Raw genomic sequence first — 20,446 nt, 5'->3', positions numbered from 1 at the left:
GTGCAAGGTCTAATTGCCAGCCTCTTTTCCAGAGGGCCAGAGCAGCAGCTGGCAGCAGGCTGTATCTACAGGGATAGCCATTAACGACGGCGGAGCTAACAGAAGAAATAAGGCCCACAGACCCCGGCTCCCCTCGCAGACAGGCGCTCTATTCGGAGACAGGCAAACACCACAGGAGACAAATACACCCAGAGTGCCCTCTGTGACTTCTCGCCATACATTTGACTCATAAATGGTGCTATTATTCCATCTCCAGTCCCAGTCAATCTTAAGTGTCTCGCGTAAAAAGGAGTCATTGTTCGGTACGTGGCACCCAGTTGTTTAGTAATTTAAATTAGTAACACTTTCACCCTGCGCAACTCGCCAGAGGCTCATTTTTGCGAGATATAAAAAAGTGATGATAAAGATGCGGCGTTTCTTTCTTTTCCTCCAGGTGATACATCGCTGCTATTAAAGGTTAACAGCTGTAATGAGGCTTATTTTAGACAAACCAAACAAGACACATTTGTACTCATTTGCATGTTCTCTTTTTCTACTTTTTCCCACCGGGCTGGGTTGGAGGCGTATGAAGATTAGGTGCAGACGAAACAACTAAATGACGCGGCTATGACAGGTTTTCTCCCTATGGACTGGAGGCAGGCAGAGTCGGAGAATAGGAAAAGGAAAAACACCAAGTGGACAGCGGTGCAGACTTTTCTCAGCCGCGGCACAAATTATTTACCATTTTAGGTACAGGATTGTGTGAGGAAACATGGATGGGAGGGTGTGCAGGATTTATATACCCTCCAGAGCCTCCAGGGTTTTTTTAGCCAACAGTCCGTAGTAAAGGCCTCCTCGGGGCACGGTTGACCACATGCACGTCAGGAGCAGGAGGCCGTCCCACACAGTGCAAACACAGCACACTGTTGCCTTTCTTTCTCCGCTGGCCTCGCATCGCAAAAAAACACCCCGACACGGAGGTGTAACTGTCTCCCACACTGGCTTGCTTACTGTCTCACCTACATGCACCCTCACTCAATTACTATCATTCCCAAAACAGCAAACCTGCATGTAGGTTTCTCTCAAGGAGGGATTTTAGCTTCCGCAACAGAGTAAATGACCCCAACTTAGAGATACTTTGCTCCAGCTATTTAATCTAACTTCTGCCACATTGCAGGTGGGCTGAGAAGAAAAAAAAAAAAAAACAGCACAGAGTTTTAAACCTGCATACGTGGTTTAACAGTAGAAATGCTGAGACTCTGTCCAGCTGGCCTTGTAAAAGTCACAGGCACCGGTGAGGGCTAGGACAACGCCATTTGTCATAACGTCAGCAAATTCAATAATTAATGGGCCGTATCCTGTCACAGCTCTCTGGTTTATCCCCCCCCTCGGTCTCCGTTCTCTGTCCCCCCCGCGTGTTCGGGAGCATACTGTAGTCTTTTCTCAGTGGTCTACCATGAACGTTTAATTCCTCATCATTAAGAGATGTCCAGTTATTTGCTTGCAATGACAAATGTACACACACACACACACACAGCGTTCACACTCACATGGAGCATCCATCCCAGAGGGAACCGGCATGCGAAATGCGGTCATTATCTGCATGTACTTTGGCAGAGAGGGTGGAAATCTTCACGTTTCTATGTATCAGTGATTACTGTGACAAGTTCATGAATTAATTTTTTGCTTTAATTAATAACAACTACTATGAGCATCCTCGTGAGAGAAAAGGTGTGCGTTTTTCGCTAAATTTGCACGCGTCGAGGTGATAATGTGGATGCATTGTGTTTGTGTAGGTCTAAGTATGCGTGCACGCATCCGTGCACATGACACCCGAACGTATGTGACCCTGGATTTGATCAGCTGTAGCAGGCTCGCTGTTTACAAGGCCGAAAGGAACAATGACAGTGTGTGATCAGGGGCAGGCAGGCCAACAGGGCGAGTCCCAAACACAGCTGGCACCAGGGGACTGCGAGGTGAGCTGGGAACCACCGCATCCCTTTTGATTAATGTGAGAGCGAGCGTGGGAGACTGGGAGGATGGAGGCACTGTGCCCCTCTCTGCTCTGCTCCTGCCAAGGAGGTGCTTGTAGGTGAGGAAGGTCCACCATTGGCCCAAATGTCTCACTGTTCGGTGTGTGTGTGTGTGTGTGTGTGTGTGTGTGTGTGTGAGTTGTGATGCGGTTGACAATAGAAGGGAGTTACACATGTTAACTCAAACCTTTAGTCCTTTGACAGAGGCCCTTTTGAGCTTACACTTAAGGTAGAAAGCAGGGATGGTGACGAGCATGTGAAGACATTAAGTGTTTAACATGAATCGGCCCCAATAATCTGCACATATACAGTTTCAGTTTCTCAAGATTTGGCCCGTACCAGCTGCAACAAGCCAGCTACGGTTAGCTAGCTAGCTAACTACCTTGTAATCAAGCTAACAATCTAGCTAAACAGAAGCTTGTAGTGGTTTTCCTTGGTTCTGTCATCAAATTTCATCAAAAGTCTTTCTGAATTCCAACCTTACAATACTGTGTGTGCTCAGGCTAGTTTCAACAGACGTGTACATCGTTCAGTAGGACAGTGTGTTATCTATGGGTGGGGCAAAATTGCTACTGTATCGATAAAATGTTTGGAATAATACCAGACATGACAACATCATGGGACAAACACGTTTGTCGCCAACGAAAACATTTAAAAAACACATGGTTTTCCGTTTATTAGAATGCAGAGCAACAATCGCACACGGGCCCTTCAGAGGCACAGCTATGGCACAGTAACAGCCTCTCCACTTCCTCCATGTCCTCTTCTTTACCCCCTGACCACGCAGTTCAATACAGCACCGCTTCTGTGCGGAGAATCTCTGGGCTGAATCACCCGGTGTGAAAATGTCAGCCTGCCCCGCCTCGGCCCTCTTTGTTGATGCTGACATTTAGCCTGATACCAGAGGGGGGTTCGATATAGTGCATCACATCAAAGCCAACATATGATGCCATTATATATGGAGTGTGAAAGGTGTTGATCTTCCGATACATCCGTTTTCATACTTTTTCGTTGTCATAAACCCTTTTCGTTGCACTACAAAGAAGCCAGACATGTTTTTTTTTCTCCTTCAGCATAGCATCAGTGGGCTCTGCCACCGCCTGCATCACAACTACACTGGATGCTGTCTCTTAGAGACCGCATTCCCCTCCCTGCATCTTCTCCACCTCACCTCCCCCCCTTTTCTCCTTTCTCTATCCCTCTTCATCACCCCCTCCTCGTCCACCCACCACCCTCTCCCCCAGGTGGCCGTGGGGCCGGCCTGTCTGAAATGTGATAGGCATAATCCCATTTAGCCTAATTGCATCTGCGGGAGAGCAGCCCTATGTGTCCCATCGCGTGCCTACCGAACCCCTTTAGAACACATTATACACACATATCACATAGAAACCTCCTCAAAGCCGGGGCGAACATGTGCGCACACACGCGCACAGGCATGCGCGCTCCTGCAGGGTCCTTGTACGGCACTGCGAGGTCCCCGTGCACTTCTTTTGTTTGTTATTCCCTTATCGATAAACACTCCAAAAAGCTGATCTCTCTCTCTCTCACTCTCTCTCTCTCTCTCTCTCAGACACATGACGGTGGGGGTCCGCGCCCAGTCTGCATTAGTGCAGACGAGACAGAGAAAGTCAGACAACCATGTTAAGAGGAGCGTGCTACAGCAAATGGCCTAATGGAAAGACTGAGGGTTTTAATACGTGCACGCGCGGGCATGTGTGCATCTGCCCAGGGGGGCCGTGGTCCAACGGGTGAAGGGAGATGATGCTGCTATAGGGAGGATCCGGGGAGTGGTCCACTGCATCGGGAGCCATAATGAGACCACGTTCTCCCAGGCAACTGCTCGCGTATTATTCACAGTAGAGCGGAGAGGGCAGGGGGCATCGGGGGCCAGTGGCATAGCTGCATGTTAATGATCACGTTAGAGTCCAAATGGAGATCCAGCGGCATCTACGAAATCATCATTAGCGTTGTTTTTGTTTGGTTTTTTTTTTACGATGTAGTCCATTTTTAAAATTTGTGTAACTATGCATCGCCCCCTCGGGATCCGTACACAGAATACTTTTCACATTCGATCCACGCAGCGCCTTTCGCCGTTCCACTCCAGCGCGTGTTCATGCATCTGTTTTTTATTGCGGCCCTTTTTTTTTTTTGCGGGGAGGCTGTGACATATTGAGCTCTAACAGGCCACAGATCAATCTGCAGCACAAAGGAAATCAATGCCCCGGAACTGAGTTACTCCGATGGGTTGAGTGCAGATCATTAGATTTTCAGTTTGAATGAAGGACCATTACCATAAAACTAAGTCTCCTGTGGTGGAATTTAGTTGTATCCAATGAATATAATAGTCGTGTTCAAGACGCATCTCATCACAAACATTGTTACTGGCGCCGGATAATAATCAAAATAATGACTACTTCACTCACTGTCTGGTATTTTTTCTATTAAATGCTGTGCTATCACTGAGGGGAAAGGGAAAAAAAAACAATCCGCGTGAGTCATAATCTGTGAAATGAAACTATTATCTTGAAAATAATAAATAGGCCCACTCTGCATAATGTGATATCACACATATAGAGTGCCACTCAGTACATCATATTCAAATAAGTCCCATATGGCCACATTGTTTTGGAGATAGGGACGAGAGAATGCTCAATCACCTGTTATTCTTAAGTATGGATAAAACCGCAACGCCGGTTTCTCAAACGAGACAGCTTGAGTGTTCCTTCTCCTATATAAGAATAGCCACTACATTACAGAATCTCCAGCTGTTCCTTTATCCCCCTACTCAATCCAGTCATTAAAACTTTCACATCTTTTCAAACATTTGTTGAGAAAGCTGCCAAACCGTGCTCTGATGTCTGAGCGGTAAACACAATTCACAAGATGAAAAATAAAAAAATAAAAAAAAGAGGAAGAAGAAGCAGAGAAGGGACAGAAAAATATTTAAGATGTGAGAAGTGCTGGGGGAGCCAGAGAGCCTAAAAAAGAAAAAAAAGCATCCATCTGAGCTCCCATATTGTACCAGTGTTCATTTCTTCAGGTTGTTTAAGGAGGCTTTCTCTCTGTGTTTGATAAGTGTGCACTGTGTGTGGATTTGTGTGTGTGTGTGTGTGTGTGTGTGTGTGTGTTTTTTTTTAATGTACTATACATGTACATCCACATGCAGGCGTGACCTCCGGGTCCTGGAGTCAAGGTGTGTGTGGGTGCAAATTCGATTACACTCAAGTTAAAGCAATTTCCCGCAGAATTCAATTCTTGTCCTCCGTTGCAGGTGAGCTCCCCGCGGACGTCTGTGTCTTCTCAAAGAAATAAAGCACCTATAAACAGCAGCCTTAAAGGAGGGGAAGTAGAGCCAGAATGCAATTAATATGCAAATTCGGGGGGGGAGACTTAATGGGGAGCCTTAACAAACATTCGTGTGTTGGGAGATAAGGCTGTTTTCAGGTTGTTTTCCTCTAACCTCTGCCTGTCCAAAGTCAAAGCCTTGGGGAGCTGAAACTCTTGAAAAGGCGTGGATGTTGCCGGTAATGGATTATTGCACTGAGGAGAAGTAGGGCAGTCTGGGGTTATGTTTTTTGTTTTTTTTTTCCGAGCGCGCTGCTGTTCGTCATGTCGCGCAGCCGTGCAAAAATGGCGGTCGGCTAGCTGAAACAATTCTTCCTTTTATGATATTCCGCTGCTATTTATTTATTTATTTTTTCCTTCCAGGGGTTGAGCAATTTGCTCTGAATCCCATCAGAGTTCGCCATGGGTGCAGGGACGGGGGGTGGGGGAGGGGGTGAGTGGAGGAAGAGGAGGACAGAGGGGAGGAGAGGTAGAATGAGTAGCCTGAGGCGAGAGATGGAGGGCGGCAGAGTGAGAGAGAGAGAGAGAGAGGAGAGGGTGAGAGTATGCATTCAGATTGGGAATTCATTTGCCATTCTCAGGCCCAGTCATACTTCAAGAGGCTTACGAGGGACGTGGAGAAGGGAGAGATGAGGCCTCTGATGTGGAATGACATGCCTGATGATAGAGGGAGAGGAGAAAAGAGAGGAGGAGAGAGGCCGCTATGAATCACGGCGATAGAGGCAGAGTGAGACCAACAGTTTGCAGCGGGGGGAAGAGAGAGATGAGGAAAAGAAAAGACGGACAGGTTTGGGCTGCAGTCCTGCGGGTCGATGCCGCAGTCGAGGCCACAGCAGCGCCGTCTGATGGATCTAACTCCCCGGGGGACTCTACCCCTCTCTTTTCCATCTCTCCACCCTGCCCCCACCCTAATGATTCATCCACCCACCTCCAGCCCCCCCCCTTCCCCGCGCTGCCTTCACCATGATTCACACCCACTCCCGGAGCTAAATTATCGCCGTGGTCCCTCGGAGGGCTCCATCACTCTCCCTCCATCTTCGGCTATCATCAAACAAGTATATGAGCTGAGACCGGCGCCTGATTGCATTGAAGAGCCCAGCTCAGCAGTTTTTATGAGGCCGCGCGTTTGAGCGCACACTCGAACTCACACGCTGTTGGCTTTGATGGCACTTTTTTTTTTTTTTTTTTTTTTTGCGGGAAGAGTTTTCAATCTTTAAATGCTTGAGTGTTTACAAGTGATGACGCAGAGTCGATTTAGTGGAGGGCAGTGTAATTCCACGGGCAGGACACTATAAATGTTGATTAGATGGAGGTTGAGTGGAATATCTAATCACCGGGGGACCCATTGGCATTCCCTTCATACAGCAGTCATGTCACGCGGCCTCAGCGGCAGAGAGCGCGGCGAACAACTCAAACTCGTGTGCTGCACCATCGGGGTGAAGTTCACAAACACAGCGATGTGAAAAAGAGGTTTGATTATGCAATCAAAGGTTGAAGCACATCAGGCAGGTTTCAGTCCCGGCTTGATGATAATTACCGTCAACAAATAGGGATCAATGTTAGGCAAAGGTCTTTACTAGCACAGGTCTAGGACTGTGAGATTTCATCAAATCACTAGAGGGATTGGTGCTCACCTACCTCCGATGATATCTAGCCATGAAGCCATGTAGCTTTGATTTCATGTGCCCACTTTATGAGTAAATCTGATCTCGTAAATGGCTTTTAAAAACATTGGGCTCACCGTTGATAACACGGCGACCACTGCTGCTGTGCTTTTCCTTTGTCCGTTCACATTTGTCCGTTCATGACAGAACCGGTCGAAGAGGACCTGCTTCCTCTGTAGATATAAAAGGCTCATCAAGGTAAAAAAAACATCTTACTTTCAGGCGATTATACACCAGTGAAAACATAATTACGAATTTCACATTCTGCCAGTAGATCCCACTCAGTCCTACACACTGCATTTATTCGAAGATAAATCATCCACGAAGCCAACGACATTCTAATCAGCCTCATCTGCACTTGCGTTTAAGCTACAATGGTGAGCATGGTGAACATTAAGGCCGCTAAACATCAACATTGTGAAAAAATGAGCATGTTCACTTCCCTTCTCGAATAAAATTATTTTCCCTCCATTGTATTGTAGTGAAAAAATCTAGAGACAGATATCTACAAGCCATCAAAAGTATCTGCACGGTTTTAGCCAGTTAAATGAGAAAACATGTTTATTTGTTCTATGGGTGAACCAGACAGACTATGCCCCACCCCCACCCGCCTCCCCGCAGTCACACACCGATACAGAGGGGATGATCTGGCATGTACTGGCCCCATGATTAAAGTGTATTCCGCTCACCTGCCCAAGTCCAATCAGGGCCTGTGCTGATTGCGGCAGCTTGCTGGAGACAAGAGACGGGGAACTGGGAGGTGATGGAGGTGGGGTGGGTGGGTGGGGGTGGCGGGCTCCATCGCTGGTTGAAGTGACACTGGTGGTGCCATGGCAGGGCGGCAGGAAGCTGCAGCCCCGGGGAGGATCCAGCTCCGCTCTCCTCTCCACTCCTCTCTGGCCAGACGGGGTGAATCAATCATCTCCAAAGATGTCAGCATCTGCCCAAGCAATTTCAGATTGGAATAAATGGCAGATGGGGATGTTGTTCCCTCTGTTTAATCAGTTCCACCAAATGTGGTTTTATCTCTTATAAAATGAAACCATCTGTAGCACGTAGGTGTAAGGATCAAGTGAGGGAGGACGGAGGGAGAGGGTGACAGAGGGAGAGAGAGGAGAGACGCGTGTGCTTGGTGCATGCGCATGCATATGTGCATGTGTACGTGCATGTGGACGCTTTTTTATGAGCGTGTGTGTGTGTTTTTGTGTATGCGCGAGTGTGTGTGTGTGTGTGTAGACGGAGGGCAGAGAGAGAGATGGAACACTGTGAAACAGAAGCAGAATAGTGGGAGTGAAACAGGAGCGGAAAAAAAAAAGGCAAGAAGCACTTATCCATTAAAAAGAGGGAAAATGTAATCTTACGGCGAGCTCACACCTCCACTCTAATCTCCTCTTTCTCCCTCACAGGAGTACCACCCAGGGGCCATCACCATTATATCTGGACCCATCTATTTCCTTCCCCGCCTCCGTCCAGACACTGGGGGTGTAATTTGGTCCCCCCAGCCCCAGCCGAGGCAGAGACATCCCTGATAAATCCCCTTGTTTTTAACCGGGGAAGATAGTGTGCAAGCATTACAGCTCTCAAAGCTCTTGCTTTAGGGATTGTCTCGGCAACACTTTACTTTTCGGGTGGCCTTGTTCCAATGTGCACTTAACTATGGTAACATCTGAAGTATGGTACATAATAAAAACTGTATGCCGGTGAAAATCCTCTGATTAAATGAAGTACATTTAAAATACAAGGCAGGAACAGTGTCAAAACTGTGCACTTGCTCTGACACAGTGCACATCATATACAAGATCCATGGCACAATAAAAATAGTGTGCTCTGTCTCACAGTCTGCTGTAATGTTAGTAATAACTATTTATTTTCTACTTGTGTCTCTAAATGTTAAAATGATATTCTCACCTGTCTGTTGTTTTCCGTTTTCATTCATTATTTGGATTATTTCCAGGTAGTTTCACTTGTCATGTTATTATCTCGGTCATGTGACAGCTTCCCATTTGTGTTTCGACAATATAGGTGAGGCTTTTTCAATAATTTAGCCACAGCAATACAGCTTTTTTTGTGACTTCCTTTTTACTTTCTCTTTTATGGATTGTTCAAAAGCAAAAGTGTAACCGGGGTTTTCTACAAAGTGAGGTGGAGACAGGAGGGAAGATAAGCGGGTAAGGAAAGAAAGTGGCAACAGGAAAGATATTTTCTGTAAGTAGTTGTGTCCCGCTGTGTGTGTTCTCACATGTTCTGCCTTATAGGTGTCATTAATGAAAGTCTGACAGGGCAATTCACTGGAGACTCTACTCCAGAGAGACGCCGTCTCTCTCGCATCGCTCATATCTGTAAAGAGTAGACCACATATGTGGAGTGCTTTTTTTTTTTTTTTCGGACGGCAGGAAAGCTTCTCTAAATTGCATGTATTTCTAAATCTAATGCTCCCATTAAACAGTTTGAACATTTTCAAATGCATAAACACAGATGACAAATTTGAGAAGGAACAATTTTGAAATTAAATACAAAATCACACATCTAAAAAAAAATTCCCAGAGTGTCGACTGGAAGGCGGTCGACTCTTTCCAGGCTGCCAACATTAAGATTACACCCCCAGCCAACAACAAGTGATGGGCAAACTGTTCTTTGATCGTTTTCTCGGCCAATCATCGAGCCTTATTTTTCCACTTGGCAAAACCCATGTCTTAATCTTAATTGTTTTAGATTCGTGACAATTATGATAATCAAAGTAAAACTGATAAATGCACACAGTATGTCAGTAATAATGTATACTATAATACTAGTGTTAGACGAAAATGATCAAATGAAAAGGTCCAGAGTTGTCGCTGGTCTGTGCCTCACATCAGCACTTGAGCTTGAATAAAAATTATATATACAAATAGACATAGGAAATATTTATGTGAACGTATGACAATTAATTCAATAATCTTAAACTCTGTCTTACACTGTGCCCGCATTACAATTCAATCATCTCATTATAAGATTAAATTAATACAAATGAAATACAGTGTTTGCTGTTTTTAATCCCTTTACTGAACGGACAAATTCAAATTATGTCTGATGTATTTTGAGTTTCCATATCCAACACTTTTGTCCATCATTAGTTCACGTGGACGCTTTCATTCAAAGCCGTGGCATCAACCGACGAAATTCGGATTTATACAAACATATAAACTATTTCTGATATGTTTCCGCCTTTAAACCATCATAATCCTAAAGGGGGGATTAAGGGGTAGAAAATGTTCTGTGACGCAGAACGTACAGAATGTTCTGCACGAGCACCGAAAGACATTTAATGAGCGCAGATATCCCTTCATCATCCGGTGATTAAAAAAGGAATTGCTATGTCCAAACATTTAGGGAATTGCTAATGATATCAAAAAGAAAAACATCAGATATCAGATATTTGATGCTTTTCAAGAGCCAAAATATAAAGAGCAAACTTTGCTTGCAATTGATTCCAGTAAACGACAGTATCCAGCGCTTACATATGGTGGTAAATACAATATAAGCTATTAAAAACAGAGTTCGGTCTGAAAAAAGATCTTTCTGCCCAGCTTCCTATAATGTTACTGAAGCTTTATTTGCTGATGCATCTGATGTTATTCTGGCATGTTTCTGCCCTACAGAGCAGGCAGCACAAAACTACCCATCATAACAGGAGGGAGATCTATATCAGGTCTCGCACAGTACTTTTGCTTTTACTTTATTTGATGGTTTGCCGCTCAAAACACCGAAAATAATGCAATCACAGTTATTTAAACAGTGGTGTTTATTTTGCCATCTGCAGAAATCTTACATCTTCTCCCTTTTTAATATTATTTTCCAGTAGATCTCAAAGATGATGAGTTTCTGATGAGTTTTCATTTCTCATTTCTGTGTTGCAGTGGCAGAGAAAAGGATAGAACACAAAGTGTTTGTTTCTAATATGATCTAATATGTTCATCTCTCCAGAACAAAAGGGGTTATAATTAAATTTTCTCCTCGGTTTCAGAAGACTATCTACTGACTCTTCTTCCTTCCTACAGAGTCCCTGTCCCCGTTGAGCACCCTAAATGTGACAGGGTGTGTTGTAATCCAAGCCGGCCTGACTATTTGTTCCGGAGGACGACTTAAATGGATGCGAGGCGAGAGCTCCCGCTATATCTGGACAGCACAGTCCACGTCCACTTTATTTTCTGACTCTATTAATTTTTAATATTAACGCAGGGCAGGAAAAAAAAAAAAAAAAAAAAACGGCTTCCAGTATGAGAAAGACAAAGAGACCCTCCAACGCTAGCGTTTAAAATCGATGTCAAGTGAGGCCCGGCCATTCCTCAAAAATTATTTTTAACCTGGGAATCAATACAAGGCGACACGCGATGGAATAAAGCGAGTCCTGAGATGAATTACTGGGATAGCAATGTAGCAAATATCATACAGTGAATCCATGGCCCACTCTTTTACTCTCTCCCTCTCTCTCTCTCTCTCTCTCTCTCTCTCTCTCTCTCTCTCTCTGTCTTCTCTATTCTGTCACCAAAGTGGGATAATAGTGCTTCAGAGATGATTTGTTAATTAGACTGTCTAGACGTTGTTCAACTGCGCTCAGTGCAGCTGGCCAATTGGAGATTGTGTGGCGAAAAAATAAGTGTATGTGACCATTAAAAGGATATCAGGCCAATCCCGTCGTGAGTGACAAATCACACCCTGTTAGATTGGACAGTGAAGAGGGGATGAGACGGAGAGCGAGAGGGAGAGGAGGGGGAGAGTAAGGTAAGAAAAAAGAGAGAGAGAGAGAGACCAAGTGAGCTGCAACCAATAAACCGATGGACTGTGTTCACCTCACAGGGCTGGGATAATTGCTGCAGTAAAATGCATTTTCCATTCCCCCGTTTGTAGTACAGTGTGCAGTGTCGGGAGGTTTAACTGGTCTGTTTGACGGGATGGGACAGCACGGCGGTCGGTCATGTGCCGATAACCCATTCCAAACTGTTCCCAGAGTTAAAGGACAGGAACCCCCCCTTTGTGTTCCTGAGTCTGCAAAATGGAGCCCATTAGCTTCTGCTAGACACCCAGATGCATGGTCTGAATAATCACCTTGTAAAAACAGGCCCCGCTTGTCCTTTGTGTCGGCCATGTCCGCTATTCTATTTCTATCTGTGCGGTACGAGGAACCAATTTGGGCTCCAGCAGGCCTTGAGACAGTCAGGTAGGCTGAACAGAACGGAACAGCCAGCCATACATATGGATCAGGTCGACAGGCTGAGCATTAATGGCCTCCCTCTGGAATCTAAAACACCGGCACGGGCCAAAGAGGAGCTCCTGGGGGAAATCAGAATACCAGCAGCCATTCAGGTCAGCTTGTACGTGTTCGCCGCGTGTTACAGCTCCATTTTCCTTCCCCCGGCCCTCGCAGCCAGTAACAGACAGAGAGCCTTCTCTGAGGTGATTTATACGCCTGTATTATGTATTGAGTGGAGAGCATTGTTGACCGCTTCCTGGAATACAATTGGGTGTCTTGTTGAGAGCGACACGCAGGAGGCTGAAATAAGGTTTGGGTGAAGGGACTGATTACGTGTGAAGACCAAGTGCTGTCGTGAGTTGTTTTTTTTTTTTTTTTTTCCCATCGTTGTTGCGGTAGTACAGTGTCTCTGCTCTCATGGAAACAGAACAGCAGTAGGTGCATTTCAATGCCCAGCCCTCCATATGAGCCTTTTATTTCCACATACAGTCAGTCATCAGTCAGAAAACACTTAATAAACCAAGTCATTCCAAAACATTGTATGAGATGGCATCTCACAAAAAATGTAAGCATTTGGTGTAGCAGGACTTGGTTTTCATCTAATAATCCCTCACCTGCATGGGCAACACAGTATGCATTTCCAGCTGGCCAGTGTGTGTGTGTGTGTGTGTGTGTGTGTGTGTGTGTGTGTGTGTGTGTGTGTGCATGTACAACCTCGATAAACCGAGAGCTTCTATACTTTGTGTGTGTTGGTTCATCTTAAATTATTATTAATATTAACAGTACAATTGAGTTTAATGGGGCGGCAGTTAACGATTATTTTCATTGTCGATTCATCTGTTGCTTGTTTTCTCAATCAGACTGATTAATTGTTTTGGTCTTTAAAATGTCGGAAAATGGTGAAAAATGCCGACGAGCCCGAGATGATATTTTCACAACCCCAAAAATATGCAGTTTAATGTCATACAGGAGGAAAGAATTTGGGAAATATTCACAATTAAGAGGATGCAATCAGAGAATTTTGGCTTTTAATTTAAAAAAAAGTACACAAACCTATTAATATATTATCAATTGAGTTGGTGACTACATTTATAGCTGCCAACTGATCAATTCAACACTGCACACGGCCTAATGGCAGCAAGAACCAGTGGGAAAACAGAGATAATTTCTGTAGCAACAGTAACCTCAATATTGCATACTGCAAGCAAACAGGTTGTGCTTTGAGTAAGGGACTTTATTGTTGCTTTCTATGACTTACACTTGATCTGATCTCTCCATCTTGTAAAACCAACAGCACGGTTGCAACCCACTTAAGCTTCCACCCCGGGGGTATTCTTGAAAGTCATTCAAAGAGCTGCAGGAGCTGACTGACTCAGGCGAACCGTAGCACCACATCATAACATAACTCCTGAAGTATGTGGCGCTGATGACGCCACATGCCGGATATCGGTTTCTCGCTCTGATGGGCAACAGACTCGCTGTTTGTTGTTACGTGAATAGTCGGAGACGCTTCCCTCGCACGTTCCACGGCGTCGCGCCGCTGCTCTGCGTACATAGAGCAGCTGACTGCGATTGGACCCGCTTTGCAACCCATCAGAAGCGGTGGGTGTTTGGCGGAGAACAAAGGCCTTTATCCGCGCTTGTTGAAGAATGCTGACAATGTGACTGTCATGAGCGGGACTTGTGACCTTGCTGAAGTGCCATTCCCTCCCACACGGCCGTCATATCAATACCGCCTATGTCCTCGCCACTCAACCTCTGGTAAGCTATGGCTTGTGACCAGGACAAGACACTGGTAGCCATACAGTGATGCTGTGTTGTCCACCAGAGAAGTGATTGGATAACTAGGATTGCATTGTTACAGTGAGAAGAACCAGAATCGTTTGAATGAATGAGGAATATATATCAGTTTACAGAGAACAGAGGACGGACATTGTTGAGAGGAGCAAGATTCGGATCGTGCTGCTGCTTCAGCCACGTCTGGATCAAACCCATAAAAATGGGGAAAATGTGGATGTCAAAATGTTAATTTTTGGGGCGAGGGAGCTCAGGGTAGTATTGCACAAGTCCACAGAGCAGAACCGAACAGAAATTGCTTTCCGACAGCTCCACAGATTGGAGCCTTGAGTCGAACTTTAAAAAGACAGCGGGTCACATTCAAAAGCACTGTTTGAAATAGAACAATGGAAGAACACGAGGAGTGTGTCAGAGTAGATTCTCCCTGCTCTGCACTGATAGCTGTGTGTGTGTGTGTGTGAGTGTGTGTGTGTGTGTGCGCGCGAACATCTTGAACAACCACCAGCTCTTTGACTCAATACATCTCATCATACACTCCGACCGGTCACCTCTTCTGCCCTCACTCTCAAACCAGCCATCCGTTCCCATCATAGTGCTTCTTTGCTCTGTCTTTATTGCTGTCCACTGTGTGTGAGTGTGTGTGTGTGTGTGTGTTTGGATGTGTGCGCCTGCTGTACATGAGGCAGGGATGGTTATGTCTTGACGCGGCAGCAGCAGTGGCGGCGGCGGCGGCGGTAGCAGCCTGTGGAAACAAAGGCAGGGTGATTTATAGCCCCGTACTGAGAGCATAAATCACACCTGCAGCGCCGCGCCTTTAAACGCCCTGCGTCCTGACAGCATTTACCTTTTATAAATGATTGGGCTGAACCTCCCATGGAGCCTGAGACCACAAAGCTCACTCACTCTCCCATCTAACTCTTCCTTTGTTTCACCTCTCCCTCTGTCTCTCTCCCTCCCTCTGTCTCATTTCAATTTTCTCTCCCTATCGGTCTTGCACGTCATTCTGCCTCCTTCTCCCGCATCTCTCCGTCCCCCTATCTGCCTCCGCCACGGCCTCCCTTTTCCGCCGTTTTGCGGGGCATGATGTGATGCTCCCAGTGGCGCCTCGCTCTGTGCTCATCCCCGACGTCTGCGTCTGTAGGGGGATATATGGCCAAAGCTGCTTAAAAAGGCAGCCACATCGGCGGCCGTTAAGGAAATGAATGTGTCAGTCTCGGCCCTATCTACCTTCCTCATGACCACTTTTGTGTGTGGCAAATACATAAGGAGGCGGCTGGGGGGAGGGGGTGTTGTGGGATAAACGGCAGACACACACACACACACACAGACGTAACGCCACACCTGTGTATCATGGAGGGAGTGTGAGGCAGGGAATACACAGCCCCAGCTGCAGGAGTGTGGCTACAGATAAAGGTGACGTCTTGAGGCCATTACTTATCCAGCACAGCGGCAAAGGTTTGCAGATATTATACCTGCTGTCTCCACATAATAGCTCTGGGTTGGGAGCCACACACACACACACATTCGGATACACACACGACAGGGTGCACAAACACACGCGAACAAAACAAGCACAAGCAACACGGTTCACAGGCGGGCCCACACAGCAAATTTATACACACATTCTCGCCCGCTAAATCATGGAGAGACACACTGTGTGCGATACCTCGCCTCACTGAGTTAAAACAGATGAAAGAGCTGGTAAATGAAATCTGACTCAACAGTTTAAAATGCAACACTGCAGCGGCGCGAGGCATCGGTAGAACAAAAAACGACAACGTTTCTCAAAGCTGCCACGGTAACAAGCAGAAGGAGCATCCAAATAAGGGTTGTTATCTTTTTTTTTTTAAGATCTCGTTTTTTCTTCGTGAGCTGCCGCGTGTAGCCCCGGCACGGATGTGAGCGAGGCAATGTTTTTCCTCCGGTGTTGAAAATTGATTTGAGTGTAAAGCACACACTATAATTTTCCCTATTTTAGAACGGCGGCAGAGCATTAGGCACTCATCACAAGTTAAGAGCACTGTACAAAAAAAAAACAACACTGGGGCAGCATGTGAAGTGTCTTCGCAAGCACACTGCAGCCATTTATTATCCATCCGACTGTAAAAACATATCCAAAGTGCAATAAGCAAAGTGTCATTTCACCCCAAGTCCGCCAATTAATAAAAGTATAAATGAAACAGGCGCCCGCTGACACGTTCACCACGGTGGTTGTTATCCTGTCTGTAAATTTCGGCTCTAGCATTGCTTCTCAGCAACTGCACAGCTGCAAAGGCTTCCATTGCAAATTTACAGTGGAGGAGTTGATGTAACATAAAGATAAATGACATAAATCATCCCTTTTTTTCCCCCCTGGAAGATGCCCTGCAAATAATCTGCAAATGACTAGCTAAAATAAGTGACACATTATCTAAACACAGATCAACATATCTTTTAAAATCCTATTCCACGAAGTGGGAAATTAAATCGACAAACTAACTTCCACCTTGAACAGAAAACCGTCTCCTCATGTCCCTGCCTTTTAAAAAATGCACGGTGGATTCATACCATCCATGCATTAGCGCTTCATTTAGTCCCAATTCCATCTGTTAAATCCTTACACACTTGATCTTCTCCCTCTTGCGCGGGGTTCTCATACAGTTCCAACTTTTCATGGCAGCGAATGAAAAAGAGAGACCCGGACAGACAAGATGAATCGAAACCCAGCCAGTCATTTCAGCTCCAGTTTGAATGTGACAGTTGTTCTTTGTATTTGCGTTGGACGGTCTACAGTGGAAACCAGAGATGCCCTGCAAATGTGAGCTATTCGGCTGCCAGGATGCCGGTTGTTCTACTGTAACTGAGCAGGAGCCTGTGTGCGTGTGTGTATGCGTGTGTGTATGCGTGTGTGCGTGTGTGTATGCGTGTGTGTGCGTGCGTGTGCAGAAAATAAATACCAGCACCCTCGCAGCGAATAAAGCTTTGCAGATATCCTCAAGGTCTAAAGAGATTTTTTAATTTTTTTTTTCATTTGTAGCAGACAATCACAGTATATGTTTATTGAAAAAAAAGGCTGTAAACGGCGGCGCTTTATGAATTAGCGCAAACACGGTCGGGGCTTTAAGTTGTTGGCAGAAAGACCTGCTCGTCGGCTGGTACATATACTGTTGTGGTGCTGATCACCGGGAAAGGGAGATTGAAAGACGGGCGATGTGTCATCCCAGAGATTGACTTGTTGTGACTTTTTTTTTTTTTTTTTTCCCCTCCCCTCCGTGGAACATATGAACTGAAATGACTCACTGGGTAAGTGAGACCGACGATTACGTTCAGCAACAAAGAGGGAAAAACAAACTCAGACGTTCCTTTCGTCTGAGAACGAGCCAAACCCCTCGGCGGAGGCTAAGAGGCTAATGCTTGGCTGCTATTAGCGTGCCCTCTGTTGGTCTTGCAGAGAGGCCTTGCATGTAGCGGACCTGACCTCCGTGCTGAAAACCACACCTCGACACGGCGCTGGGTTTGGGGGGGGGGGGGGCTCTCGTGAACCTAACCTGAGGTAAGAGGGGGATCAGCGGGGGCGACGGTCCACCGTGTTACCAAGCTGCGCCCCACCTCCACTGTTTTCTGCCCTGGGTTAATTGGCTTGATTGTTGCCCGAGGCTATGGCAGATTCAAGCCTCGCAGTCGCTAGGGCGCATAAAGCATTCAGATGGTATTAATTAACTATTCATAGGAGTGTGGCCCCTGCCCGCGGTATGTGTTTACCTCATCTTCATCACCCTCAAGAAATATCTCCTTTTATAGTTACCAAGGGCTACAACCTCCCCACCTTCATGAGTAAGGCTTTAACTATTTTGGCTATGCTGTCAAATTAAAATCAACCTTGCCCCGATCTGGTACACACAACGTCCACACCGATGACATTTTTTTGGCGAAGGGCAAAACGTGTCGATTCGTCAGGTCTGACAGAACGAGGAGCTCGCCAAGCCCCTCATAAAACACCATGGAGAGAAAAAAAAAGAATTTAAAAATGACAAACGTAGCCTGAAAAGTATGAAAACATAACCGCTTGATGTTCGGTTGGTGAGGCTCCAGCTATCATTTAATTAGTTGAGTCTGCCTTGGGAATAAAAAAGTTAAACTTTTTTTTCAAATCAGCACACTGTTTGACCCGCACCAGTTTTTGAGCTTCTGATTAAGCAGAAATACCTCTTCTATCAGGGAGTGACTCCTCTTAAATCACACTCTCTCCGGGGAGTTTGTGGGGGGCAGAAGCTCACTCCTGCGCGAGTATAGCCAAGATATTTGGAGGGGAAAATGACTAAGGTGAATGCTCCGCCGTGCCACGCGGCGCTGGATTGGAGGGGCACGGTGAACGGTGATGTCAGGTCGTCTTAACCTCGACCTCTGAGGGCTCGCGGCTCAACTACCGGTGGGCCAAAGTCAAGAAACGATCGTGACTATATCTGGTAATAAGCACACTCTGTACGCTGTTGCTTATATATACAATCATATCCACTCTTACACAGCAGTAGCACAATATTTGTATGATAACGTTGGCTGTTTACAAAGAGTTCAGTCTCTCCTCCTCCTCCTCCTCCTCCTCCTCTCAAGCTGCACCTGCTGAAGTCTCCAGCCCTCCTCTATAGCTCGTATACATTATGTCGCTCAACATCACAGGTAAGGAAATATATAAATAAATATAAACACTGGCTCTCGAACATGTTTTCTCCCCCTCCCTCCCTCCCTCCATCCCTCCCTCTCCCCTACACTGAGAAGTAATGAGGGGCTACCTGTAATTACAAGCAGCTGCTGTCTTCCCTGACGAACGCTAATTGCCAATAATGATTTTGGAGAGCTGTAAAAATTCACCGGCTGACGCTCTCTCTCTCTCTCTCTCTCTCTCCCTCTCTTTCTCCCTCTCTCTCTGTCTGTGGGGTTTGGAGAGGGAACGAGAGAGGAAGACAGAATTAAAGGAGAGGCAGAAGAGAGAGAGAGAAGGCGAGAGGGAGAGAGGAGTTGGTGGGTTTATCCTCTCCCCGCCTGTGTCACAGTCGGGAGTGCAGTTAGCTAATTTCTGTTGCTGACATATCAGAACCCTCAGTCGCCCGTTTTGCCGTCTCTCTCTCCCTCCCTCACTCCTTTTTCTTTTTTTTTCCTTCCTCACCTGTTTGCCATCTCCTTCACGGGCCTGATAACAGCTTTATTAGAGCTATAATGTGCAGGTGGAAGTTTAAAGGTCCCGTATGAGCGCGGCGGAGGAAGCAGAGGGGAGTGTAGACGGGAAGGGCCCGGGTGAATGGGTGAGGCGCCTAATAAGCCACATGCATAATTAAAAGACAACGATGCCACTAATTAATGAATGCTTGTGTTTGGCTGCGCGTCGTAATGGAGACGGCGTCAGCGTGCGAGGGAGTCTGTCTGAGGGAAATTGAATTAGCCCCAAAATAAAGGGGAGACCGGCGGAGGTAGGGGGAGTTTGAGCATCTCGGGCGCAGCACCCAGCGCGATGTGAGGGGTGGGGGGGTTGCAACTCTCCTCATTAGGAGCTGAGTCGAGAAGATCAAAAGGAAAATGAATTGCCAACTATTTTGATAATTGATTAATCGTTCAAGTTAATTTTCCAAGCAAAAAAAAAAAAAATGACGGGTTTCAGCTTCTAAAACGCAAGGATTCGCTGTTTTTCACTTCACACTTTTTTTTGTCATTTATGGTTGTTAATGAAGAGTCTTCAGGTTTTGGACCGTTGGTTGGATGACAGAGGGGGATTTGAAACCCTCGCTGAGGAGTCTGGGAAATTGTGATGGGCATTTTTCCTAATTTTTTGACAGTTTGTAGACTAACCCTAACCCTAACCCTAACCCACTTTAAAATAAAAAATAGTCAAAAGATTAACCAATAATGACAGCAAACGCTAAGTGCAGCCCGACTTCTTTTGATAACAACTTGGACTTTTCAACTCTTCTGATTCCACTTCAAGTAAATGAGCATAAAAAAAGCTGTCTGAGTTTACTTCTGAGGCCTTGCATTGATTTATCGAACCCTCATAGTGCACAAAATCCATGAGCGCAGAGATTCAGGCTGCGCGGCATCGATCGTCTCTTGTCTTTCTTCAATCCACTCGCGCTGGAAAAATAAGGAAGCTCTGACACAAATAGCCCCTTCCGTCCGTGCCTTTTCTTTTGCCTTTTTTTTTGTCTTTATCTGCTCTGGTATCGAGTGTCTTCCTGTCACAAAGATAAGCGCTCAATAACGGAGCGAGCAAACAGGTTGATTGGGCCACATCGCCGCATAAAGTCCGCACATGAAAGAGTTTCGTCGGCCAGTTTTATGGCGGTCCAACCCGCCCACCCCTGAGCTGTTAACAAAGAGATTATAGAGCTGACACAGAAATCAAGAGTTCCCACCATTCACGAGACGCT

General features: G+C 46.0%; 1 long non-coding RNA gene across 2 annotated transcripts in view; it reads right to left on the bottom strand.

The window, feature by feature from the left end:
• The window catches only part of LOC119034294, a 164,002-nt gene that overhangs the window by 95,650 nt on the left and 47,906 nt on the right, over nucleotides 1-20,446 (bottom strand). For both annotated transcript variants that reach the window (XR_005079525.1, XR_005079524.1), the window contains one exon: nucleotides 7,711-7,961. This is a non-coding gene — a long non-coding RNA (uncharacterized LOC119034294). The remainder of the gene's footprint in view (nucleotides 1-7,710; nucleotides 7,962-20,446) is intronic.

The sequence above is a fragment of the Acanthopagrus latus genome, chromosome 16, assembly GCF_904848185.1.
Source record: "Acanthopagrus latus isolate v.2019 chromosome 16, fAcaLat1.1, whole genome shotgun sequence".
NCBI classification, from domain to species: Eukaryota; Metazoa; Chordata; class Actinopteri; order Spariformes; family Sparidae; genus Acanthopagrus; species Acanthopagrus latus.
The sequence above is the reverse complement of the archived record's forward strand: the minus strand, read 5'-3'. Positions and strand labels throughout refer to the sequence as shown.